The 27,241-nt window shown below is 32.2% G+C and overlaps 1 protein-coding gene and 1 long non-coding RNA gene across 10 annotated transcripts in view; one reads left to right on the top strand and one right to left on the bottom strand.

Moving 5' to 3' along the window:
• LOC136025272 (uncharacterized) overlaps window positions 1–25,142 on the top strand; it is an 87,964-nt gene extending 62,822 nt beyond the window's left edge. For both annotated transcript variants that reach the window (XR_010617050.1, XR_010617051.1), the window contains one exon: window positions 24,095–25,142. This is a non-coding gene — a long non-coding RNA (uncharacterized LOC136025272). The remainder of the gene's footprint in view (window positions 1–24,094) is intronic.
• LOC136025271 (octopamine receptor beta-2R-like) overlaps window positions 1–27,241 on the bottom strand; it is a 148,674-nt gene that overhangs the window by 70,091 nt on the left and 51,342 nt on the right. For 2 of the 8 annotated variants that reach the window (XM_065701134.1, XM_065701135.1), the window contains exon 2: window positions 13,945–14,123. The exons of 5 other annotated variants lie outside the window; for them this stretch is intronic. The gene's annotated coding sequence lies outside the window, so the exon portion shown is untranslated. Of the gene's footprint in view, window positions 1–13,754; window positions 13,884–13,944; window positions 14,124–27,241 lie in introns of those variants that run through there. One more of the 8 variants, XM_065701137.1, reaches the window with a different exon arrangement.

The raw sequence follows: 27,241 nt of genomic DNA, 5'->3' as shown, positions 1-27,241 counted from the left end.
AAGCCGTTGCACATGATCGTACCTGTTTCTGTGTGAGAAGTTTTCGATACCGTGCGAGGTGGGGCAGGGTTTAGTTCCCATTAAAAATGAAAAAGTAAATTATTGCTGAAAGCATTGGCCCAAACATTAGAACTATACTGAATAAAAGAATAAACACGAGTAAAATCAAGGGCTGGCAAAAATTTATGAGCAAGGAATTTTTTTTTTAAATAATGAATTTGTATGTTTTTTTTCCATGACAATAATTGATTAATGTTTACAATCAAGTTTTAAATTTTGAATCCCTATGGCAGCTGAAACGACGTTAAGAAAACCTAAACTATTTCTTTGAAACATAACTTATACCTATATACCTTCATTTTAGTTTAAATAATGACACTTCAAATTTAGATTGAAATTCAGAAGGGTAAATTTAAAAATCTTTCTTTTTTCAGTTTTGTCATTTAAGTTTGTGCTTTAAAAATGTCAGCAAGGAATAAGTTAAAACCGTATTTTGAAACCTCTCTAATAAGAATCATCAAGCTACCTACTAATTGCATTGAAAGTTAGTTCATTTAATATAAGCATTCTAAAACATTTTGGAATACGTCTAAAATAGACGTCTCTAAGACGTCTAAAACGTCTTGGAATATGTGAGCTAAAGTTCCAGGAAGAGAAAGTCGGATTAATGACCTTTGTAAAAGCAATGGCTAATTCCCAATTATCTTTATGTACAAAAACGAAAGGCTTGTGGCATAAGATTAGAGTCCTGTGTTTTCCAATTATCCAAGACAGGAAAGAATGAAATTAACTAGGAAAAAGAGACCTTGTTTCAAAATGCAAGAGACTAAGAGACCTGGGTTGAAAAGCAGAAAATGGAAATGGAAAATGGAAAGGAAATGCAACGAAAACTTTCCACCTACTTACTCCTCAAAGATTACTACCTCAAAGATTTGTCGTCAAAAATTACTACCCCCTAAACATTACGCCACAGAAATGACTTCTTAGTTGTTTTTTTTTTTTTTTTTTTTGGTACATGACCCCAACATAAATAACCTGGCTAAGGTTCCTTTCGTCGAACTAAACTTAACTCTAAATCCGTATAATCTTATAAGCCGATAGACGCATGTGACAGTAGTTGAGCCATTTAACTTTTGTCTCTTCCAGGTTTTCTTTGACATTTTTAATCATTTGGGATGAAGATGATTAAATTTCATAAAACTGTGAAAAAAAATGAGCGGGCTAAGTTTTCTCTAGTTACAGAGAATCAAAGACAAATTCTATATAATCTTATAAACTAATAGATACATATAACATCATTTGAGCCTTTTAATTAACAAAAACCTATTTATTTAAGGTATTCTATGACATTTTTCATCATTTTGAGTAGAGCTTACTAAACTTAAAAAAAAAAAAATTGACGAGTTTTCTCAAGTTAAACTGAATTAAAAACGCATTCTGCACAATCTTGTGAACTGATAGATGTGACGTCTATTGAGCCTTTTAGCAAAAAACCTGTCTCTTCTATATTTTCTTTCTCATTTTTCTTAATTTTGAATGAGGCTGACTAAAATTGATTAAGCGTGAAAAAAATAGCTGGGCTACGTTTTCTCGATACAGGCTGAATTAAAGACAAATTCTGTAAAATTATTATGTACTGATAGATTCATTGATATCAATACAAAAAAAAATATTTTAATGTTTTCTTTCACGTTTGTATCATTTGGAGGAAGCTGACTAAACCTAATTAGGTATAAAAAAAATTAAAATGACAAAAATTATGAGAAATATAACCGGGATTAGTTTTCTAGAAAAAGGTGAATTAAAAACACATTCTGTGCGATCTTATGAAAAATAAATACATTTTAAATTTTTGGGCTATTTAACTTAGGAAAAAACTTTTCTTGCAGGTTTTCTTTGATATTTTTTCATAAATTTGAATGAGACTAATGAAGTTTGATAAAACTGCGGAAAAAATATTTAGTAACTCTATTTTCTCTAGTTAAACAGAATTAAAGGCAAATTGAGGTTAGCTGATCAGTTTAACAAAAAAACAAAAAACTGTTTCTTCTGGGTTTTCTTTCACATTTTTTATCAGTTTGGATAAAGCTGAATCAAACTTATAAGACTCTGAGAAAATTGATTGTTCTATGTTTTCCAAAATTGAATTAAGGATAAATTCTATTCAATCGTATGAGCGGATAGATGTGACCCTAGTTGAGCCGTTAATCGATTAAATCCAGCTTATTTCCTGGTTTTCCTTGTCATTTCTCATCAATTTGAATGACGCTGAATAGACTTGGCTAAACTGTGAAAAAAAATAACTTGGCTAAGATTTTTCGAATTAAACTGCGTTAAAGAAAAATTCTGTACAATTTTAAGAGCCAATAGATACACTTGACTTCAATTGAGTCATTGACTGAAAAAACTTGTCTTTTTCAGTTTTTGTTTCAGTTCAATTCAGTAAATTGAAAAAACAACTGTTTGAAAAAAAAAAGAGTTCATGTTAATTGGATTTTAGGCAAACAAGGTTAACTTACATGGAATAAGTTGTCTGCACGGACATATTTGTATGTCCACAATATATGACGATATGTACATATGTCCTTGACTAACTTAATTTGGGTCTAATAGCTATAGCCAGAAGGGTAAGTCTCTAAGACAACGTTTCCCGTTGGTACAAAAAACATTTTTAATGCGATCTTTATTATATTCACTTTTCTGAAAACTGACACAACACTTGTTTGAGAAAGCTTAAAGAAAACTTTTATCAGAATACCAAATCTCTACCTGTTGGACAAGAACCTTCCACGCTTTTGTTTTAGAATATTGCTAAATAGATTACAAATTTAGATAGCCCTTTAAAAAAAAGTATATCTCAATATTTGCCCCCTTAGGTCTATATACATTTAACAACAGATGAGCCCTTAGCCTGAAAGAAAATAAATCAAATTTTCTAAAAAAAATTTTTTGAAATCTTCTACAAGTTTTGATGGTTCTGGCAGAACTTATAGTTCCAAAAATACTTAGCTAATAGAATTTTTATTTTCTTAAACACTTCAGGCAAAAGGGGGGCGGGGTGTTAAATAGACCATCTCTGATTTCCAGTTTTGGGTGCATTTTTTCCACGTCCTATTTCCTCCCTTGGACGCGCCTGTCCGTAATCCCTTCTTTGTGGCAGCTAAGGTTTGGACCGAGTGTCTAGAATCAAAATTGGTAGTTCCCAAACAAATGAGCTGAGAAAGTTTTTCGCTAATAAAGTAAAAAAAAAATGTTAGAAAGGGCTGCACACTTGTCTCTTTCACAAAATCTGTATAATCAGCTTAATCCGAGACACCAAGGATATTATATACTACAACATAGTTAAATCATATTAAAAGTACTTTAAACAATATTACATAATGATGTATTATTAATTTGTATTGATTGATGTCAAAATAATTCATGTTTGTATTTACTCATATGGCTATACAACATAACATTAAAACTTTAGTATAAGGAAATTATCGAAACAAAAGTAATCTACCCAACAAGTAAGTATTGTCCAATACTTTTGCTTTAAATGTTTTTAAGGGGATTGTGAGTCTAGATCAGGCACATGCGCAGGAATTTTGATTTATGGGGAGGGGTCAATAATAAAAAAAATCCATTTAATTTGATAATTTGAATAAGAAATTTTATTATTTTTTATTATTATATATTTTTCTTCACATAGAAAACCAAAACACATCTTCTACAAAATGCTGCCGCGCTAAAAAAAAAACTTTACAGTTTTGTAGACGCACGGCAGTAACAAGTAATGATTTAAATTCCAATACAAATCACAACATAACCACAATCAACTAAAACATAAAAACAATCTCTCATTTAAACAATCAACACATTATTCACCCCCCCCCCCCAACTACAAAATGTTCAAAATTTGGAAAAATCAGGATATCTTGGGTGGTTAAGCACTGATCCTCCCTTCACCCGTGTGCTTTCCTGGTTTAGACATCTGTTAAATTTTTTTTTTTGAAATCTGAGTTACTGACATATCTACACTAATTAATTACGTTCTGACACACCTTTGGTTATTATCTGTATTAGTTTTTGGAATTTCTCCTTGATATTTGTTAATAGTGTAAGGTTAATCTCTTCTGAGCAAATTTTCTCGCTGTGTCAATAAAGTAACATAGTTGTTCCTCTTTGGATTATTCTACTAGCCTACTCTTCAAATTGCTAAGCTCCTCTTGGGGTAATCCAAATTTTCCGTTTTACCATTTTTTTTGTTAGAGAATCCGCCCCTAAATTTATTTTGCTTTAACCTAAACTTAGTCATAGGCTTGAGTCTATGCTTAAACTATCATAAAACTACGTGTGAATTTACCAATTTGTTGCAAAATTACGAATTCCTTAATGACTCTTGACAGTACAATATATAAACACAGATCAATTTTTGAATTTTGCCCTGTTCAGTTTTTTTGAATGGGAGGGGGAGTTGGATAAAGGAGTTTTACTAAAAAGCAAAGAAATTTCTTGAAATATCACTAAATATGGCACTTGTCAGCGTCTTAAGGCACCTAAAAGAGTGTAAATACATTACAACTATCCTTACAATCGTAGTATCATGCCTAAAGTAATATATTAGCCTGTGATATATTGAAAAGAAAAGGTTATTACGAACTGTTACCATGAATAACAAAAACCGTCACTAGCAACCCTGTATGAGAAAAGCTTTGATTGCATTTCCCGGCATAAATACTGTATTCATTTCCGCTGTTGCTTAGAAAAAAGAATCCATTGGAAATTTTCATTTACATTCTACAAACCGCTTCGTTTATTAAGTTTCAGAGATGCAAAATTAAAGCTTAAGGAGAAGATATAAAATTTAGGAACTTAGAAATAGAGTGAAATTCAATAAATTGGAAAACCCAGTGTAACACTACAAAAGATTTGATCATAAGGAGTTTTCAAATATTTTGAAAGAAAATTTCTTGAATTTAGCTCTCCTCTCTCCTCGCTCAAGAATAAAATTTAATATATTAACTGTAGTATAATTTTTATTTTTAAATTTAGCATAAAAATTTTAGTATAACAAATTTGTGTACCTAGCAATTCAGATAATGAAGCATTGATGATGGAAGTCAGTGAGGGATTTTTTGATTTGTCCTATCTTAAGACTTGAAAAAGTGTATTTATTATTTTTTTTATCTAACATTATAATTTTTTTGTGACAAATTTAATTATTCTCGTTAGGAAATACTTCATATAAAAAGGGACTTTTTCTGTTTAGCAGCTAATTATCTTAAGCTATTCATGGGACTTTTTCTGTTTAGTGGCTAATTATCCTAAGCTATTCTCTAATTCTCTAAGCTAATTGCATCTTCTCATTGTTGCATATTTTTTCTTTTTATTCGAAGGCGAAAAGGGGATTTTCCATTAATATTTATCAAACAGTTCATGGTAACGAACTGTAAGTAAGCGATTCTTGTTAACAAAAAGCAAAACTCCAAGAAAATAATTTCTAATAACAACTCTTCGTCAAAAGAATTATGTTCTTATGGTGACTCTAAATACAACTTAAAAACCATATGGTAAAGTAACTTAAAAGTTATCAATCAAAAGTTCCCCGAAAAAAATTTCCTTATGTTCGTACACCCCTGAAAAAGAGAATGATCTGGATGAAAACTGAATAAACAAATTTGACGCAGCAGAAAAACCTAATGCGGACAATTTAAACCCCTATCTACAAAAATGTAAATTATTGTCTAATAGTTCGTTGTAACGAACTCTAAATAAGTAACGACCCGGCCCAATAGTAACCGAAACTCTAAAATCCCTTAAAAGTATTAGAACCTTAACGAAAATCACAATATCAGATTAACGTATCAGAAAACCCTGCTGCAGCAGTTTCAAGCTCCTGTCTGCAAAAACGTGGAATTTTGTATTTTCTGCCGCAAGAAAGATCACGGATGTGTTTTTTTTTTCAAGTGCAACCAGTTGTCCTAGAATGTCATGAGAGAATTCATTCAAACATAAACTAAAAGTTATAGTGTCCTATTTAAGTGACCAAAAAGATTGGAGGGCAGCCTGACACCTCCCACCGCCCCTTTTTTCCTAAGGTTGTCCGATTAAAATTTAAATATAGCCATTTTGCTCATCATAATTGATTGGCCCAATAAACCTGCATTTGAATATAACATGACCATCCAATCCCTGGGGAAAGGTCTCTAAGTAATAAAATTTGCCCATTTTTTAAACATATTATATGTTATTGTGAAGTATGTATACATTTTCGGTTGGGGGGAGGGAAAATTTTTCGCTGAGGGTTTTTCCACGGGGGTATTTCTTATGAGGGGAGTTTCCAGGGGTTGAACTTGTCAGGGGAAGTTATACACTTAGAGAATTTACAAGAACTCCTACCCAAAATTCATTTCAAATGTCTTACTTTCTCTTTTCCGTCTTAATTTTACGCGTGAGGTTGTTAAGGGTAATTGTATGGGGTAAATTTTCACCGAGATTGACTTGTCTAGAGGATATTCCCATGGGGAAGGGGATTTCTCCGTGGATGTGGGGCTTGTTTTCTTGGCATTACTTAAAAGCGATTAGAAATTAAATAAAAAACAAGTTTTTACAACTGAAAATAAGGACCAGCACTAAAACTTAAAACGAACACAATTGCGATGTATATAAAGAATATCGTCCCCTCCTCAACACCTCACTCTTTTTGCTAAATGAATTTTGTCCCATTTCTTTAAGAACGACTCTTGAAACGCAAGGGTTGTTTAATTAGAACAATAAGAAGCTTTTTTAAAAGTGCTAAGAAACTTTAGCGTAAAGAGCGAGGTGTTGATGAGGGGGAATCCCCTTCCTATACTAAATAATTTCTGTTTTCTTATGTTTTAGTGTTGCTCCTTACTTTCAGTTGAAGAAACTTGTTATTTAATTTGATTTTCATTAAGGCTGACTATGGAAACGTCCTTATATGCTTATAATCGAATCAATGATCCTAGAACAATATTAAAGGGCAGATTCAAACCGAAGTTTAAGTTTATTGTTCCCTCTCCGAGTAGCAAAAAAGATTACATCACATCAATTGGTTTTCTATTATTATCTGATACAAAACAACAACTTTGGAATAAAAAGGCCCAAAATGGTACCAAGTAAAAACTCTAAGATGGTCATCTGATTTAAAATTATCAGAAAACTGGGTTATTATTATTATTTATTGGAAAATCCCTCGTACAAAGAAAGCAAAAGACGGAGCAACAAACGAAAGAAAAATTAAAAAAGAAGAAATACACACTAATCGCAAAAACAAAAACTTAAAAAAGACAACAAATACATCTTAACTACTGGGCCAGTACCGACCACAAAGGGACAATGGTTCAACTTCGTCAAACGGGAAGTATAAGCACGAATTTTCTTTTCCACAGCTATAATGGGGTTAGCAATGCAGAATTTTCTAACTAGATAAGAATAGCGGGTCCAAGGGAGAAACGTGAAAGAAAATTTGTGATCCGAAAGAAAACTGAATGAATTTTTGACTTGTTAGATTTTCTGAGCATTTTCCAAAACGGTGACATGTACAAAAATGTGGTAGAGCGACAAAGTTGAAAAGTTTCGAAAGAAGACGGCGGTTAAAGCGTAACTTATCAAACAGTTCGTGGTAACGAACTGTAGTAAGGAGCGATCTGGCTCAATAGTAAACGAAACTCTAAAAAACGGATGCTAAAATATACATCAAAGGTATCGAATTTTTATGCTGATTTTAAATATGTAAGTTTAATCAACTTTAGTCTTTGTCATCAAAAGTTACGAGCCTGAGAAAATTTGCTTTATTTTGGAAAATAGGGGGAAACACCTCTTAAAAGTCATAGAATCTTAACGAAAATCACACCAACGCATTTGGCTCATCAGAGAACCCTATAACAAAAATTTCAAGCTCCTATCTACAAAAATGTGGAATTTCGTATTTTTGCCAGAAGACAAATCACGGGTGCGTGTTAATTTGTTTGTTTTTTTTTCTTTTCTTTTTCCCAGGGGTCATCGTATCGACCAAGTGATCCTAGAATGTTGCAAGAGGGCTCTTTCTAACGGAAATGAAAAGTTCTAGTGCCCTTTTTAAGTGACCAAAAAAATTGGGGGGCAACTAGGCCCCCTACCACGCTTATTTTTTCTCCAAAGTCAACGGATCAAAATTTTGAGATAGCCATTTTGTTCCACATAGTCAAAAACCATAATAACTATGTCTTTGGGAATGACTTACTCTCCCACAGTCCCTGGGGGAGGGGCTGCAAGTTACAAACTTTGACCAGTGTTTACATATAATAGTCGCTATTGGGAAGTGTAGAGACGTTTTCGGGGGGACTTTTTTGGGTTTTGGGGGTGGGGCTGAGGGGAGGGGGCTATGTGGGTAAATCTTTCCTTGGAGAAATATGTCATGGGGGAAGAGAAATTCAAAGAAAAGGGGGCAGGATTTTCTAAAACTACTATAAAAAAAAAACAATGAAAAAATAAACATGAAAAAGTTTTTTCAATTAAGGAGAAAGTAAGGAGTAGCATTGAAGCTTAAAACGAACAGAGATTATTACGCATATGAGGGGCTCTAAATATACTTTAGCATAAATAGCGAGGTATTTAGGAGGAGATAAATACCTCGCTTTTTATACTAAAGTATTTTTAGTAATTTCAACTATTTACTCTACGGCCTTTCTGATTCAGGGGTCATTCTTAAAGAATTGAGACAAAACTTACGATTTAGTGTAAAGAGCGAGTCATTAACGAGGGTACAAGCCCCCTTATATACATAATAAAAAGATAAGAATATAAAAGTTTGTTACGTAAGTTATTTCTTAAGTTACGTATATTTTTTACCAACAGAAACGTTAGTTAAAAATTAAAAGTTATAGTTGTCTATTTATGTAACCGAAAAATTGGAGGGCAACTAGGCCTCCTTCCCTACCCCTTATTTCTCAAAATCGTCTGATAAAAACTAAGAGAAAGCCATCTAGCCAAAAAAGGAATTAATATGCAAATTTCATTCTAATAATCTGTTAATCTGATTCAATACAAAAAATTCAATAAGATTGGACAAGTTCTATGGTGGAGAGCCAAAATCAAACATGCATTAATTCAAAAACGTTCAGAAATTAAAGGAAAAAAAACTAGTTTTTTTACTGCAAGTAAGGAGCGACATTAAAACTTAAAACGAACAGAAATTACTCCGTATATGAAATGGGTTGTCCCCTCTTCAACGCCTCGCTCTTTACGCTAAAGCTTTTAATTGTTTTAAAAGTAGAATTGTGGCAAAGAGTCGAACTTTAGCGTAAAGAGGGAGAAGTTGAAGAGGGGACAACCCATTTCATATACGGAGTAATTTCTGTTCGTTTTAAGTTTTAATGTCGCTCCTTACTTACAGTTAAAAAAACTAGTTTTTTTTACTTTAATTCATTATAAAAGAAGCACATGTTGACCCAACTCTACGTTCAATGTGAGCAATTAATATTAGTCGTGTGTGCAAAATTGACGAGCCAATGGGAAGACCGAGGTAGGTGATATGATCTACTTGCTTAATCCTGCTATTTCTGAGAGGAATATCCCCAGGCGATGCTTGCTTCCAGTTGAAGAATGCAACTTCGGAATCTTGAGCATTGAACTGAAGACCTAGTTTTGCATACTCAGATTGTAGCGTTGCGAAAATCTCGCTAATGAGCTAGATAGTGCAGCTCAAATTCAGAATGCCGTTTGCATAACATATGAGATATAAATCAAGACCGACAAACATGAAATATGTAGTAACAGCTGACTGTGCATCAAGAACTCCATTAAGAGTGAAGGGGAGGAAACAGTACCTTGAAGAGTACCTTTTGCGACGATTGACAAATATGTCAGGGGTTGGTGCATAGACTAGAGAGCTGTCGGCTTTAGATAATGGGTGAAGTATTAGGCCAAAGGTAAGACGAGAATACATTTCTCGAAGGGCTCAAATACATGAAGGGCTAACTCCACGTTTTGCTGCATGGAATATCGTAGCAGCATGAATGAGAGAAACGAACACCTTACGAACATCGTGCCCGGCTAACACAAGAGTTTCACCTGATATATCAGCATCGATCGATGCGTTCACGACAACTAACAAAGAGTGGGCACAACCAAGACATGGCTGGAATCCAAATTGGTAATATGGAATAAAGCATTTCTTTTTCAGATGCTCAATAAACAGAAGTTTGAAAAGCTTACAGAAGGTTGTAGCCACCGTTATAGGGTGGAAAGACGAGCACTGGGTGGCGACTTTATCTTTTTTTGGAATTGAAGTGAGATCTCCAATTGAGAAAAAATAAAGTAAAAGTCTTTGAGTAACAATCGTCTGCATCAAAGGAGCAATATGATGTACCAGCAGCTCGCTTCCATGCAAAATGTGAAGAGCGCTCACTTTATCGGTGCCAGAAGATTTCTTACGTCCTAGGTGTTGGATTGCTCGCACTACAGAATCAACCGAAACAATAAAATTGTCGTTAAGGACACTAAACAGAAATTTATCAATCTTATCTTCATACTTGGACTGTAGGGCTGTATATGGTGGGGAGATTTCAGCAGAGAAGTACAAATTCCACTCGGAAGCAGGAAGATCTTGAGCAGATAGAGGAGTGCTAAGAGGATCTCTTGATAGGTTTCTCCAGAAGGAAAGTTGGGACAAAGAAGCTTACTGGGACGTTTCTTCAACTATCTGGTTCATGTGGATAGATAGTTCTCTTGCAAACTTTCTTTTGGAAGAAAGAAGAATGTCGAAATCCAGCCAGAGCGAGGACGGTCACACTCGAATCCCAAATGGTTCCAAATTTTGGATTTTCTCCAAGCTTCAACTAAGCTCAGATTACTGGACCAATGCTTCGTGATATCCCGACGCATATGTTTAAGAGGTATAGCGGATTTTCCCGCGTATTGCAGGGGCATGGCAAATTTGTGCAAGATAGATATATAGCAACACCCATATTTCACTTGCATCAGCTTACGGTATTCGTATGAGCAGCTGGAATGGAATGTGAATTTTATGTAACGACCGAATTAGTAACTTCTACGAAAAGATCGCCTTGGACATTTTTCCAATCCCTGTCCCTGTATTATTGAGCTTGAGGTTGATGTGGTTGTGAGTAGGAAACAGACTGGGAAGAAGCACAAGAGATAAAAGCAGATATTGGAAGGTGGTGTGATAGTTGGAAGTCAGTAATAACGTGAACAGGTGACACTTGAAGATTTGCAGAACGAACTGCATGTTCAAGGCTCGACACGTGACTTTTAGTTTTAAAAAGTTTTTTAGTATTTTCAAAAGAACTATTTATTGTAATTAAATGGCCTTTGAGATGCAAGGGTCATTCTTAAGAAATTGGAAAAAAATTCGAATTTTAGCGTAAAGAGTGAGGTATTGACGAGGGGGTGAACCCCCTCATATATGTAATAGTTTCTGTTAGTTTTCACTTTTAATGTTGCTCCTTATTTCAGTTGAAAAAAACTTGTCTTTTTATTTAATCCTATATAGTGGTGTACAATATTTCCTCAACTATTAAGGATAAGGGCCAGGGGATGTCTGTGTGCATGGAGATACCTGAAGCCTTCATAAGTAACTTCTATATTTTTTTATTTTAGTGGGCTTTGGGTAAGTATAGGATGGGTGAAAGCAGGTGGGGGAGGGTTCTTGTATTTGGACCAGAAATACAGCTATTTTAGCCTGAAAGGGGCCGAATTGATTTAAGATTTAAAGAATTAGTGAAGATTATTAAAATAGCCTATTAGTCACAGAAACTATGCTAGTGTGAGGTTTATTATTTGTCTCTAAGCATATATGCAGTGTTTAAATACGAAACCTATTGCTCCAATCACACTTGAGACTTCCTGTGAATGGTGCTACAAATGAATCAAACGAATACTCAAATTATTATAAATTTAACCCTTCACCTTCCTAAATTAGGCATAATACGAGATGACAACGGATGAATATAGAATGCTAGGTTCTGCTAGGTTCTTTATTATTATATTACTAATAAATGACAGAATTTTATGCATTTTTCGGTTGGCGGGGAACAGAGCTTGTATACCAGCAAGAAAAGCTTGGCTGTTCAAGGAACGAAGCATCCCTCTCATTGTGGCGAAGATTTTTTCTTTTGGAAATTACTTCGAAAAGGAAATACACTAACTGCACAAAGTAAATATACTAAATACACTGCAAAAACAGTAAGCAAATGGGTTCTTTTTCACTAACTTTCATCATTTGAAGTTAAACTCAAAGATAAAGAGTTAAGACCATCTTCGATGTAATGAGTGGGATTTGAGGAGAACTTGCCCTACTCATATTTAGGGAAAACCCGTGCATGCTATTGGACACGATCGGAAATTAAATTGAAGAAAACTGTAATATTTCCAAATGATATTAAAGAGAAATATTAAAACTTAAAAAAAACAGAGTCTATTCCGTATAACAGGAGGAGTCTTCCCTCTTTGCGTTAGATTTTGAATTTCGCCTCCAATGCTTTAAGAAGCTCTGCCAAAGCAAAAGGGCAAATGAAATGTAATAGAAACGTCCTATCTTATTAAGCAAGGGCGTATACAGAATTTTTTTGGGGAAAGAGGGGGGTAATTTTCTTAGGGGGGAGAATTTGTCCCTATGCATTTTAGTCACATTTTACGAGTCAGACCTAATTTCAGCGGATTGTCAAACCCTGAGCCCCCACTGTGGATACGGCTTTTGACTTTCACAATTGCAACACTTGCAATAATCTATTAACTGTATTTTTGGAACTCACAAATTCTTTCAGTCAATCACTATAGATCTTTAAAAATTTTAAAGAAGCGAGAGCCTCCCTCATGTACAAAATTGTTTCTTTTTACTTGAATTTTTAATGTTACTCTATACTTTTTGTCTTTCCACAAGTAAAGGACAGTTACAATTCGTTTTAACAAGTAGACGTATCGAACAAAATATTCTGTATTTCTAATTGAGAATTTGAAGAGGAGCTGTTGCAATTGATTAACCTAAGAAAAGATAGGAGCCCAGACGACACAAGTGCGTTTATATTATATTCTAGTTGGTATAACACAACTTATTATTAAGAAACGCTAATGGCTAAAAAATAAGTACTTATTCATAAAATCATGGAATTTAAATAAATAACTAACTACATCTATAATTTGTAGAATTTAACGAAAGTCCGAGCCATGAAGTCATTAAGTGAAGATATTAAGGACCTTATTGTGTATTCGAGTCAACTTCAACAATTGAAAAATACAAATAAAGTGTTCTGATAAGAATATGATGTACTCAGATACAGATTATTCTTGCCCCAGAAGCATTTTAAGAGTAGAAGATGAGGTATTCCATCTAGTCGAGTGCCTGCTACTTTTTCGTCTAAGAAGTAATTTTTTGAGGAGAATTACTTTAGTTCCCGTGAATCCTGCAGACGGCTTTAAAACAGATAATTTTTGTGGTTTGTATATAAATTAATGAAGTGATAAAAGAATCAGAACAATTTAAGTTCGTTTTTCCGTCTTTATTTCTATGTTGTTTTTTTTTAAGGGGAGGGATGAGATGATTATTTCTTAAGTTATAATATTGTAGCGTGTATTATAAAATACCATGTTTTACGGACTTGTAATAAATGTCTTTGTTGATTTATTTGTAATTCGCGCAAAACCTAACATAAGTTACTGCCAATAAAGCATGTTTAACCGTAGATTTTTTATTCGAAATATAATATTGGAACTCTCTGTCAAAGACCATAACTGAACCATAATCTTACCTTAATCTATATTTTCCAAAACATACAATCTTCTATTACTTACACATTACCTTACTATAAACTACTGCTAGTAAAGCAATATTAATGCGTAGATTGTTCATTTGTCATAGAATATTGGAACTCTCTGCCAAAGAAAAACGTAAAAAATTCGTTTCATTTCCTACATACAAAAGTGACTGACATATTTTACCTATTTGACAAGGAGCCACCAACAGAACCAGATTATAACCACCGTCATGTATAAATCCAAGTCAAGATGGCCAATGAAAACTAAAACTAATTCTCCAAAAAACTCCAACTAACGACAAGCACTAGTTGATTGAGACTACAAGGCTTGCGTGCTAGTTTTGATGTGCAGGTACATCATTTCTAGAAATATTTATTAATAAGATCACAAAGTCCATATTTAAACTTACACTCCCATAACATAAAAGTCTACATTACTATGATTGCTGGTTCAACGGATTAAGATAGTATATCATTTATTTTGCCGAGCCCACAAGGAATATCTGTCAATTAGAAAACAGAGTAAATCTCGATGAACAATATAAAACCATATATGATGAAGAACAAGTATGGGTGAATTGTTAAACGTAGAACTTTTGTTTTATTTTTTAAACATTCTTGTCATGGATCGAGTGCAATGGGCTCTTTTTACCTGTAACGGCCGGTGCTCGTTCTAAAGGCTGAGCTATTCTTTACTGATATTAATTATTTTTGCCAATAATTTCTTTTTTTGCCCACTATTCTTTCACCTAGAACACAAGTCTTTTTTGTAAATTAAATCTAAGAGGGTTTTACATTTCCCTTTTATACTACGTATACCTACAACCCTTGCTCTCCTTTTAGGACATAATCCATATACACCAGGTTAAATTAAAATCATGTCTAGGTCTTAGTTCTACCATCCTCACTTACATTTTTTTCGTATACTTTCTAATTTACTATAATCATCTTACTTACGCATCAGGAAAATGGGTACACTTAAAACTAGGCTAAAGGAACCTCATCCCCTGAAGTCTTCTTATATTAACCCACAAAAATTATCTGTCAGCTATAAAACAGTGTAAATGTCAATGAACACTTTAAGAAAATAATTATATAGATAAGGGACTGATACGGGTAAGGAATTTAAAATTAATTTTTTTATTATAGATGGTTTTTAGGGGGTTGAATATACCTACTCTCCCTTGTACTTCAAATGGTTACTGCCTTAGGTAAGTTAGTGGCAAATTAGTACCTATCGTTTTATTCACTAATATTTTTTTCATCAAATACTGAGACAGGTGTGAGCATTCACTTCGTTTAGAATTTTTTCAATGACATTTAAATCGTCTGTACAATTTAATTCCAGGATGTTATGCCCTTTCAGTTGACACAATGCTCATTCATGGCTTTTGCTGTTTTTTTGGGACATATTCTATATAATGATCGATAAATTCGACCTTGAATCGCTCCTGATTGTGTAATCTTCAGTTAATTGACTAACCTAACTTGTGGTTTGTTAGAATATTTTTACCTACATTGAAGGTGAATGGGTCCACTCTAAAACTTTCTCAATAAACCCACCACATAGTCTTCTTAGCTAAAGTCATAAGAAATGATAGTACAGGCTTCCTTAACCATCTGGGAAGCCCTCAATCATTCGTTCATTCTCCTACTTCAAAAATTATTGTCTAAGTATGATTTTCCATCTCATCATGGTTTTGGGTCTTAAGAGTCTGGGAATATCAAGTTCTCCATAGCCTGGGAATATCAAGTTCTCCATAGTCTCTTCAAACAGACAAAGTTAAAAGTCTTGTGTCTTTCCCAGCCGCATAAACAGTAGCTTATTTGGGAGGAGTAGGTATATAGGGAAGGGGTTGAACTAAAAAATTAAAAACCGTAAGTAATTTATTGAAAATTAGAAAATTGTCTGTTATTTTATTGGTTCAGGGCACGCAGGTGCCTTTGCGGTTGCATCTGGCATTATTGCTTTCATCTCTAAATATGGGGCAAAATTCTGAACAAGTAATTTACGTCAAACAAAATTTTCACTTGCATATATTTTCATGAGCAGTGCAATAGGGCTGCCTAAGTAAGAAGCGATAAGGCTAAAAAATAATTTATCAAGTTTTTTCTGCCACTTCGTAAGGAAGAAGTTGTCGTAAAAGCTTCGGAGGAAACTTATTCCATGGGAACTTGATGTTCTAGTTCCTTTTTTGTGTCAACAGTGACCAAAAAGCAGCAAGCCCCCTTCTATGTCCCTTTTTCACCTCCCACGAAAACGTCCGATCTACCTTTGGAGATAGCCGTTTTATTTTCTAGATATTTTTAAAAGTCTTATAACTATGACTGCAGTGATTACATTCTTAGGTTAGGTCATAATCTGTCACAATTTTAGTTAAAACGTAAAAATTTATTTCAAATGTTTATACTTTTATAGAAGAAAAATTTCGCACTTTTAGGAATGAATATCAATATTTATTAAACTTCCATCTACGTTTCATCAATTCTTTTCAGTAATCTTGGTTGTTTGTGTCATCTTTAGCTTATTTTTATTTTTATGTCATGAAAAGCATAATCACATGGCTTAAAATAAAAATTGTATCAGTAAAGTGCAAATTTCTATTTGTATATTGGAGAAATTTTGCAACAATTATTGATCTTGACAAAAATAGTTTAATTAACTTAATTTTATACCTCCTCAAGTTGACCTGAAAACTAAAACCTAATACCATTCCTAAATAATTGTATGCATGCTCTTTGACAACCTAGATATACTTACACTCTTTTGATTTGTTCAAATTTTAAGATTAGAAGTAGTAATAGTAGTGGTCTTGAAAGTTTCAACTTAATCCACCCGGTCGGTCTCGAAACATAGCTTTCTTGTTTTGTTGACAGCCTTACACATATTGCCCTTTGATTTAGTTTTAAAGCAATAATTAGTTTAAAGCATAATGGTTAAATTACCTGTCTGTCTGGAGTTAGCATACCCAAGATCTCTAAAGACACAGTTACAAGACCGTTCTACTATGCTGAACAAAATGGCTGCATCCACATTATTATTGGATTAAACAAAAAAACAAGATTTTTAAATGAAAGTAACGAGCGACATTAAAACTTAAAATGAACAGAAATTACTCCGTATATGAAAGGGGCTTTTCCTCCTCAACGACCCACTCTTTACGCTAAAGTTTTACTCTTTCTCTTAATACTACATTTTAAAACAGTAAAAAACTTTAGTGCAAAGAGTGGGGCGTTGAGGAGGAAAAGCCCCTTGCATATACGGAGTAATTTTTGTTCGTTTTAAGTTTTAATGTCACTCCTTACTTTCATTTAAAAAAAAACTTGTTTTTTTTTGTTTAATTTCTGGACTTTTTTGAATTAATGCATGTTTTTATCTTGGCTCTCCGCAAATAAATAATTAAAACGAAATTTGCATATTAATTTTGTTGGGCTAAATGGCTTTTTCATAGTTTTAATCGGAAGATTTTGAGAAAAAAGAAGCGACGGAGGAGGCCTTGTTGCCCTCCAATTTTTTGATTACTTAAAAAGGCAACTATAACTTTTGATTTTTTACAAACGTAGCAAACTTCTATATTCGTATGTTTTTATTGCATATATGAGGGGGCTCAACCCTCGTCAATACCTCGCTCTTTACACTAATGCTTAAATTTTGTCCCAATTCCTTAAGAATGACCTCTGAATCACAAAGGCGATAGAACAAATAGTTGAAATTACTAAAAATACTTTAGCGTAAAGAGCGAGTTATTACGAGGAGGTAAACCCCTCATACGCGTAATAATTTCTGTTCGTTTTAAGTTTTCATGCTGCTCCTTACTTTCAGTAGAAAAAACTTTTCATATTTATTTTTTTCATTGTTTTTTTTAAATAATGCTAGAAAATCCTGCGCCCCCTCCATTGAAAGTCCCTTCCCCCATGAGAAGTTCCTCCATGGAAAGATCCTCCCACGTACCCCTCCCCCAAACCAATAAAATCCCCCTGAAAACGTCTGTACACTTCCCAGTAACCATTACTATATGTAAACACAGGTCAAAGTTTGTAACTTGCTGCCCCTCCCACGGGGACTGCGGGGGAGTAAGTCGTCCCCAAAGACATAGTTATTAAGTTTTTCGACTATAGTGAACAAAATGGCTATCTCAGAATTTTGATCCGGCGACTTTGAGGGAAAAATGAGCGTGGGAGGGGGGCCTATATGCCCTTCAACTTTTTTGGTTACCTAAAAAGGGAACTAGAACTTTTAATTTCCGTTAGAATGAGCCTTTTTGCGACATTCTAGGACCACTGAGTCGATACGATCACCCCTGGAAAAAAAAAAAAAAAAAAAACAAATAAACACGCATCCGTGATTTGTCTTCTGGCAAAAAAAAATGCGAAATTCCACATTTTTGTAAATAAGGGCTTCAAACTTCTACAACAAGGCTCTCGGACATGCTGAATCTGATGGTGGGATTTTCGTTGCGACTATATTACCTTTAGGGGGTGTTTCCCCCTATTTTCGAAAATGAGGCAAATTTTCGCAGTCTCGTAACTTTTGATGGGTAAAACTAATCTTGATGAAACTTATATTTTAAAATCAGCATTAAAATGCGATTCTTTTGATGTAACTATTGGTATCAAAATTCAATTTTTTGAGTTTCGGTTACTATTGAGCCGGGTCGCTCCTTGCTATAGTTCGTTACCACGAACTATTTGATTGGGTTGAGAAATGAATGGGCTTGAGAGTAGTATGGCAGATGTAGGCTCAGATCTTAAACCTGAGGCTCTATTTGTATATATTTGCACATATACCCTAAGCCTCACTATCATATTCATGATGGTACATGATTAACATATACTCAACCTTCATGGAATAAGAGGAATAACCGCTTTAGTAAACCGGTTTAAATGAATTCAAATGAAATGGTAGAATCAGCTTCATCAGAGGAATGACTACTTAAGGAAACCATTTTATTTGATATTAAATGAACTAATAGAATTTACGATATAGCATTGAACTTTACTTGACTGCATTTATTAACATAGGAACAGTAATCCTATACTGTAATCTATATACTGAATATTCTGTATCTGGATTTTAAATGTATTTTTGCATGAAATTAAATGCATTTTATAATAAGAAAAATTTTAATGAATCAAAAAGTGGCATTTCTGCTTCCCCTTTTTTCTTATGACGCGTTCTTGGATAAAGTAAACCGGCAAACCTTTGCCCCCAATGAATCAATTGTTATAGAATTGTTTTATTTAAAGAGAACTTATGGTCATCCATATCCAGCTTCCAAGGACCCCAATGCCCCCCAGCTTTTTGCTCCCCTTCTTTTTTGAACTTTGATTTTTTTTTGGGGGGGGGGGAACTTAGAATTTTTCAACTTTTTTGACATGTCTAAAAATGACATAAAATATACCTATGACGAAAGAAATTTACCTATTATATTTTCAAAATATGCAATGAAGATGATATAAATAAGTTAGTCGTGATATTTCCCTATTAGAAAAATAATTGTTTGTAATTACATTTTTTTTCCTCTTTTTTTACTTAAAACATTTTTGTAAACTTTTTTGGGAACTTAAATATTTTCTCAATTGTATGACTCCAAAATAGAATAAGTGTTATGTCAGGAGAAAACAAAATGAATTAGTTATGGAATGGATTCAAAGCATTCATTTTTATTTTTTATGGTGATATTCCTCATGCCGTTATTCTTAAGTGATCAAACATTATTAATAAAATCAGATATATTTTAACTGTGTTTGTTTTTATTTCATATAACTAATCCCCAAATTTCTTAAATGTTCAAATATTTCTAATAAAACAAGATATATTTTAATCGTGTACCTTCCTTTTCATGAAAACTAAACCTCAAGTTTCTGAATTGATAAATTATTGTTAATGAAAATCAAATGCATTTTACCCGTGTGTATTCTTATTACTGAAGACTAATTCGCAAGTTTCTTAAATGATCAAATGTTTTTAATGAAATAAAATGTTTTTTTAACAATGTGCATGAAAGCAACAATGTTTACAACTTTTAACAATGGTTTTTGAAAAACTAAAACCATAGTCTCTTAAATAGTCAAATATTTTTAATAAAATACCATGTATTTTAACCGTATGTTTTCTTATTTCTAGATCTAATATCTAAATTTCATAAACGCTCAATTATTTAAAAAAAAGATGTAATTTAACCATACGTGTTTGTATTTCTGAAAACTATGCCCTAATTTTAAATGCTCAAATAGTTTTCAATAAAATAAGAACTATAACCCTAGTTTCTTGAATGATCAAACATAATTGTTAGCCTGTGTGTTCTTATTTCTGAAAGTTAAAACCCAAATTTCCTAAGTGATCAAACTTTCTTAATAAAATAGGACGTATTTTAACTGTGTGCGTTCCTTTCTTATGAAATTTAAAACCTTGGTTTTTAAATGATCAATCATTTCTTAAGAAAATGAAATGTACTTTAATCCTATGCGTTGTTTTTTTGTCATATCTAAAACCCAAGTTTCTTTACTCCTCAAATATTTTTAATACAATGATATATATTTTAATCCTGTGTGCACTCTTTTGATGAAAACTAAAACCCAATTTTCTTAAAAGGATCATGTATTCGTAATAAAATCAGATGTATTTTAAATGTGTGTGCTTTTATTTCTGAAAACAAAAACCGTATTTTCTCAAATGTTCAAATATTTTGAAATATAATATAATGTATTGTAACTGTGTGTGTTCTTTTTTATGAAAACTAAGAACCAAGTTTCTTAAAAGATCATATATTAGTAATAAAATCATATGTATTTTAAATGTGTGTGCTCTTATTATTTCTGCCGTAGTTTCATATAAACTCAAATTGTTTACAATCAAATAAGATGTATTTTAACTGTGTGTGTTTTTTATGAAAAAACCCTAAGTTTCTCAAACGATCGAATATTGTTAATAAAATAAAACCTTTTTTAACACTAAGTGTTCCTATTTCTGAAATGCAGAACCAAAGTGTTTTTAAATAATCAAACATTTTTAATAAACTTAAGTTTCCAAACCTTGTGCGGTATTATCATAATCTTGTATGATATTACCAATCATATTGCACTACATTATTGAAATCTCGCTTAATATAACGAGAATCCTCTATTGCATTATCAAAACCTTACGTGATATTACCAAAAATTTTCAACTTATTAAAAAAATCTTGCTTAATTTTATCAAAATATTACCTGGCGTTAGAACAACATTTTCTGGTGCTATCAAAACGTGTCTGATATTGTCAAAATGTAAAATATTGTCGTCAAAATCAAACCTGCTATTACAAAAATTTAACGTAGTACTATAGAATCGCGTCTTCTATTATCAAGACTATAAAATATTATGAAGGATAACCAAAATGCTGTGTGGAGCTAGCAAAATCCTGTATGATATCATCAAACGTCTTACACCATAATATCAAAATTTCGATTGATATAATGAGAATTCTCTCTTTTACTATCAAACCGTACGTGATAATGTCGAAACCTCACAGGTTATTAATAATTTTTTGCATGCTATTATCAAAATCTTAAAAAAAATGTTAACGAAGTGTTTTTCAGCTACAATCAAAACGTGTCTACCATTACCAAAATCTAATTTCCAATATTTACAAAGCTTAAAATAGTTCTATCAAAATCGTGTCTGTAATAATAAAGATTATCAAAATCTTGTCAAATATTATCAAAACCTGTCTGATATTACCAAACATCATACATTGCATTATTAATGTCTTAAATGATATTCCCAAACATTGCTAGTTATTATAAAATCTTGTCTTGTACTATCAAAGTCTTGCCGGATATTAGGAGTGTCATCTCGAGCTTTAACTAAGTCTTGCAAGTTATTAAAAATTTATGCATGGCATTATCAAAATCTTTCCTTATATTAACAAAATTGTTTCTGTTGATATCTGATATTATAAAAATCTAGCATGATGATATCAATTCATGTCCTGTTATGCAAGAAAGACTAAAAAAGAACATGCATCCACATTAATGACTTTTCAGTTTTTCTGTGATACCCTACAGCATTAATGGAACTAAGGACAAAGACTTTTCATTAATGAAGTATTCAGCTAGCACGATCTAGTTTGTTTGTAAGAGCATTTTTGACTATAGCTAGCCTAAATTTTCTGTATTGAAGTCCAAATCACATAGTAATTTCTGCCATGGTGACTAGTGCCTGTCCATCAGTGGGTCTGGCATGCATCTTTAAGCGCAAAGCACATTTCACCACTCCTATCTTTTATCACCATGATGAATTTTTTTTAACAATCCGTGTCAGATCAACTATTCTGATCAACTCATATTTTCCGCATGATAATAGATCTGGTCCCTCAATTACAATTTTCGCAAGGGCTTGTGCTTCTCTGAGGAAATTAATTAAACGCTTAGTGTCTCAATCTCTAAATTACACCTCAATAAAAATATCAATACTGATTGTGTTAGAAAGGATTATGATATTGATTGTCTCCCGCTATATCGCATCATTCCTAAATCTCTACTTTTCACCTATATCCACACCACTGAAAGTACTACTGACATTGGCTACGTTATGTGTTCTACATCCATTGATTCTTCGATTGTAACTGTCCATGATGATGATCATTATATTGACCACCTACCACTATATGTGATATTTTTCTTTCCTATATTCCAGCGGATTTGACATCAGAAAATAAATTAAAATGATTTTCGAAGCATAATTAGATAAAGCATATATCTTGCCATGCATATCAACGCTTATATCCCGTGTATATCTAATACGGGGACCTTATCATTTTTGCAGCTTCGATATGACAAAGTTTCTTAGGCAAATTTATATTATAAAGAAATGGTGTCTTGTCTGAAGAATCTGAACTTACAGCTAGTCCGTTAGAATGCAGCCACATTTGTGCTCAAAAATCAATCTTTTCAGCAGATCCAAATTTAAAGACTGTGAAAAACAAAGCAAAGCTCTTGATTATAGTTTAGAACGTTTGTGGGCGCCAACGATCAGGGTGTGTTGTGGATTTAAAACAAAAAACTAAAACGGATTACAAGAGGTATCTTAAGTCAGTAAGGCACCGTGGCATGGATTTCTCTGTGAATAAACGTGAATCACGAAAACGATTAATTCTGAAAAGTTTTAAAATGATTATTCTTGCAGTCATGCCATACCATTTTCTGTAAGAAGCATTATTCTTCTATCTTTTCGGTTGTTAACTATTTGGTACGTACCGTGTATTCTCGTCCCATTGCACCTTTTTCTATCCGTATTTCACTGAGACATGTAATTCCCATTACATGTTCTGCTGTATGTGGTGATATTAAGAATTTAAATTCTGATTCTATTCACATAGATGGGATATCTAAAGTTGGATCTTTTGCCAAATTGCCAAGCACCTGATTTTCATTTACAGTTATTTTTTTCAGTTTGTATATGCACATCCAGTATTCAAGATAGTTTTGTGTGTGGCACTCAGAGTTTAATTTTGAAATGGGAAGAATCTCCTGTTGATTGTTCTCAATACTGGCCCATTACCGTGTCTTGTAATATAAGTAAATTACTGGAATATACAATTCTTCCCCATCTATCTAATAGAACTAATGAAGTAGAGACCCAGCGTGATTTTTAGGCTGGGGTGGGTTGTCAGCATCCTCATCGTAATTTAGCATCTCTTCTTCAGGATAATAGTTCTAAGAGTAAAGAAATTTACATTTGTGATTTAGATCTTCCCAAAGCCTTTGACAGTGTAATCCATTCCCAGCATTTTTATTTCCATTTGTATTCCAGGTAATTTTTCCATTTGTATTCCATTCCATTTTCCATTTTCCACTCCATTTTTAATGGAATTTATTTCCATTTGTATTCCAGGTAATTTTAATTTTTAAATTATTCTGCTTATGCAGCATCGGTATTATAATTCATTCCTTAGTTTGAAATATTCTCCAATTACTACTATTAAAGTTAAAAGAGGTGTAAGACAAGGTGGCGTTTTGTCACCTACGACTTTTTCAAAATTTTTATCTCTGGCGTGTTTGGGAAAATATTTTCTAAATATTTCTCTGATGTTCCATGTTTTTCTTAAATTTCTTATGCTGGTGATTTGCTCCTGATTAGTCGGACTAGGACTGATGTCTTGAAAATAGTATTTTCTGTTTCCAATTCTTTTTATAGCAGTGGCCTTTCGTTGAATGAAGAGAATTTTGAGTCTATATCTTTCGCTTCAACTTTTTTATCTCCTTTTAATTGTGATATTTTTTCTATTCCGTCTGTTTATTCCTTGCGGTAGTTGGGTATAACACTTACTAATAATCTTTTCAATTTCTTTCAGAACACTGTTTACGAAATCTCGCAAAAATATACAATTTGGACACTGGAAAATTATTCCCAATCAAGGGAAATATAATAGAAGGGCACCTCTAAAACTCTATTCTACATTTTCCGATCAATTAGTTCTTCTTACGGTGGGAATTTCACCCAATGTGAGAAAAATTAATTTAAAAGGAATCCGGAGTATTTGGTTCAGATATTATAAGTTTTTCCTTTTCATTCCTCCTTGGATAGGTGACCGGAATATAATTAATAAATATTATGTACCTGATATAATATTAAAGTTGGAAAAGCTACACAGGAAGCTTTCAGGTAGTGCTGTTGACGGGTTTTTCCACATAATCGTCGTTTTTTTTTTAAATAAATTTTTTCAACAGTTATATTTCGTTTGTTGTACTTATTTTTGTGAATTTTATTTCTTGTTTGTATTTAATGTTGAAGTTTTCTATTTTTCTGTAGTTTTTTTCGTATGTATTTATTTGAGTTTTTGTGTTTACTTATGTTAAATTTTTTCCACAGTCATTATTTTTCTTTTTTATGTATTTTTTGATTTTTGTATGTATTTAAAAGTTTTTACTCTACATTTCAATGTTTGTATATTGTTTTTGTCGGTAATAAATAAATTATTATTATTTTTATTGTTAGTTTTGTTTCCCTTATTATAAAACCATAGCAAGTATTATCTCTAGGTTGAGCGACATTATCAAAATCTCGTCAAATATTATCAAATCTTGTCAGATACGTCAAAAGTCCTTAGCCTGGCATTAACAAAAATATTTTCTTGTACTATCAAAACGTGCCTGATATTATCAAAATCTTAAATTGTGTTATCAAAATCTTGTCAAGTGTTTTCAAACTTTTTTTGATATTATCAAAATAATATCTGAAGTTATTAAACAACTTGCGCTACATTACTAAATCCCATATTGTAAAGTGAGAGTTCCTTGTGATATTCTCAAACCTTTCTATAGTATTATCAAAATATTGCAAGCTATTAACAAAATCTTGCATTATATTGCTTAAATCTTACCTGATATTAACAAAATAGTTTTTTTGGTACTAGCAAAACATGTCTAATATCATCAAATCTGACATCAGTTTATCTAAATCGTGTCTACTATTACTGAATTTAATATACTACGATCAAATCGTGTCTACCATAATCAAGGCTATCAAAATCTTATTAAGTATTACCAAATCTGTGCCAATAATTACCAAGCTCTTATCATATTACCAAGATCTTGTCTGATATAATGAATCATCTCTCAATGCATTGTCAAAATTACGACCAATATAATGAGAATTCTGTATGAAAATATCGAAATCTTGTATAATATTATAAAATCAAGCAAGTTATTAACAATATCCTTACGGTATCATAATTATCTCGTAATTTATTAACAAAATTTTTTCAACTAAAATCAAAATATGTCTATTATTACCAAAATGTAATGTAGTGCTATCAAAAATCAAGTTATCTATTAAGAAAACGTAACATAGTGATCTTAAAATCAAGTTTGCTATTATCAAAATTATCAAAATCTTTTCAAATATTATCAATACCTTACATAATATTATCAAAGTCTTTGCATGATATTACAAAATCATATTAAATATTACAAAGTCTAGTGAAATTTTTGAGAATCTTTTCTTGCATTACCTAAATCTTGCAAAATATTACAAGAATCTAGAGTGGAGCTAGCGAAATCGTTTCTGGTATATCAAAATACTATCAAGATTTACCAAAATCTTACGTGACATTATCATAATATTGCCTGAAAGTGTCCAATATCTTGCAATACATTATCAAAATTCTAACATGGTATAATGGGAATCCTCTATGATATTATAAAAACTTTACGTATTATTATCAAATTTTGCAAGTTATTAACAAAATCTTGGATGGTATTATGAAAATTCTACCTGATATTAACAAAAGTATTTTTTGATAATATCAAAACGTGTTTGATATCGTCAAACCTGGCATGATTAACATAGTGCTATCAAAACGTGTCTGTCATCATCAAGATTACCAAAATCTTGCCAAGTATTACCAAACTTTTCTTTGATATTGTCAAAATCTTGCATTGTATTATCATTTAATCTTGAAAGTTATTAGCAAATATTTGCAGCTGCAATCAAAACGTGTCCGCTACTAGTAAAATATAATATTGCACTATCAAAATCATGTTGCCTATTAACAAAATTTAACACAGTGATATCAAATTCGTGTCTGCTATTATCAAAATTATCAAAATTCATTCAAATATTTTTAATACCATACATAATATGATCAAAGTTTTGCATGATATTATAAAATTCTGTTAAATATCGCAAAATCTTGTCTTATATTTTCAAAGTCTTTAAATATTATAAGAATAATTTCTGACATTAACTAAATCTTGCAAGTTATTATCAAAATCTAGAATGTTGCTAGCAAAATCGTTTCTGTTACTATGAAAATATTATCAAACATTACCAAAATATTGTATGATATTATCAAAACTTGTATGAGATTATCTAATATCTTGCGCCACGGTATCAAAATCCTACATAATATAAGGGGAATCCTCTATGTTATTATCAATTTTTACATAGTATTATCAAAATCTTACGAGTTATTAACAAATCTTGCATGATATTATAAATATTTTACTTGTATTAACAAAAATAACAGGTGTTATTAAACCATGACTTATAACGTCAAATATGACATTAGGTTATCTAAATTGTATTGCTATTATCAAATTAAACATATTGGATCAAATTATGCTTGTTATTATCAAGATTATCAAAATCTTACCAAGTATCACCAAACTCTTGTATGATATTATAAAAATTTTGTCTGATATTATGAAAGAATTGCACTAAATTATCACAATCTCAGCTGGTATTATGATAATATCAAAATTATGCATGGGATTATCAAATTTTATGCAAGTAATTAACAAAACTTTGCACGGTATTATGTTTTAATCTCACAATTATTAACGAAATATTTTCAGCTACAAATAAAACATGTCTGCTATCATCAAAATCTAATATGGTGCAGTCAAAATCCTGTAACTTATTATCGAAAATTAACATAGTGCTATCAAAATCGTATTTGCTATTATCAAGATTATCCAAATTCTGTCAAATACTAACA

This window comes from Artemia franciscana, chromosome 3, assembly GCF_032884065.1.
Source record: "Artemia franciscana chromosome 3, ASM3288406v1, whole genome shotgun sequence".
Taxonomy (NCBI): Eukaryota; Metazoa; Arthropoda; class Branchiopoda; order Anostraca; family Artemiidae; genus Artemia; species Artemia franciscana.
This window is presented reverse-complemented; position numbering and strand designations above follow the sequence as displayed.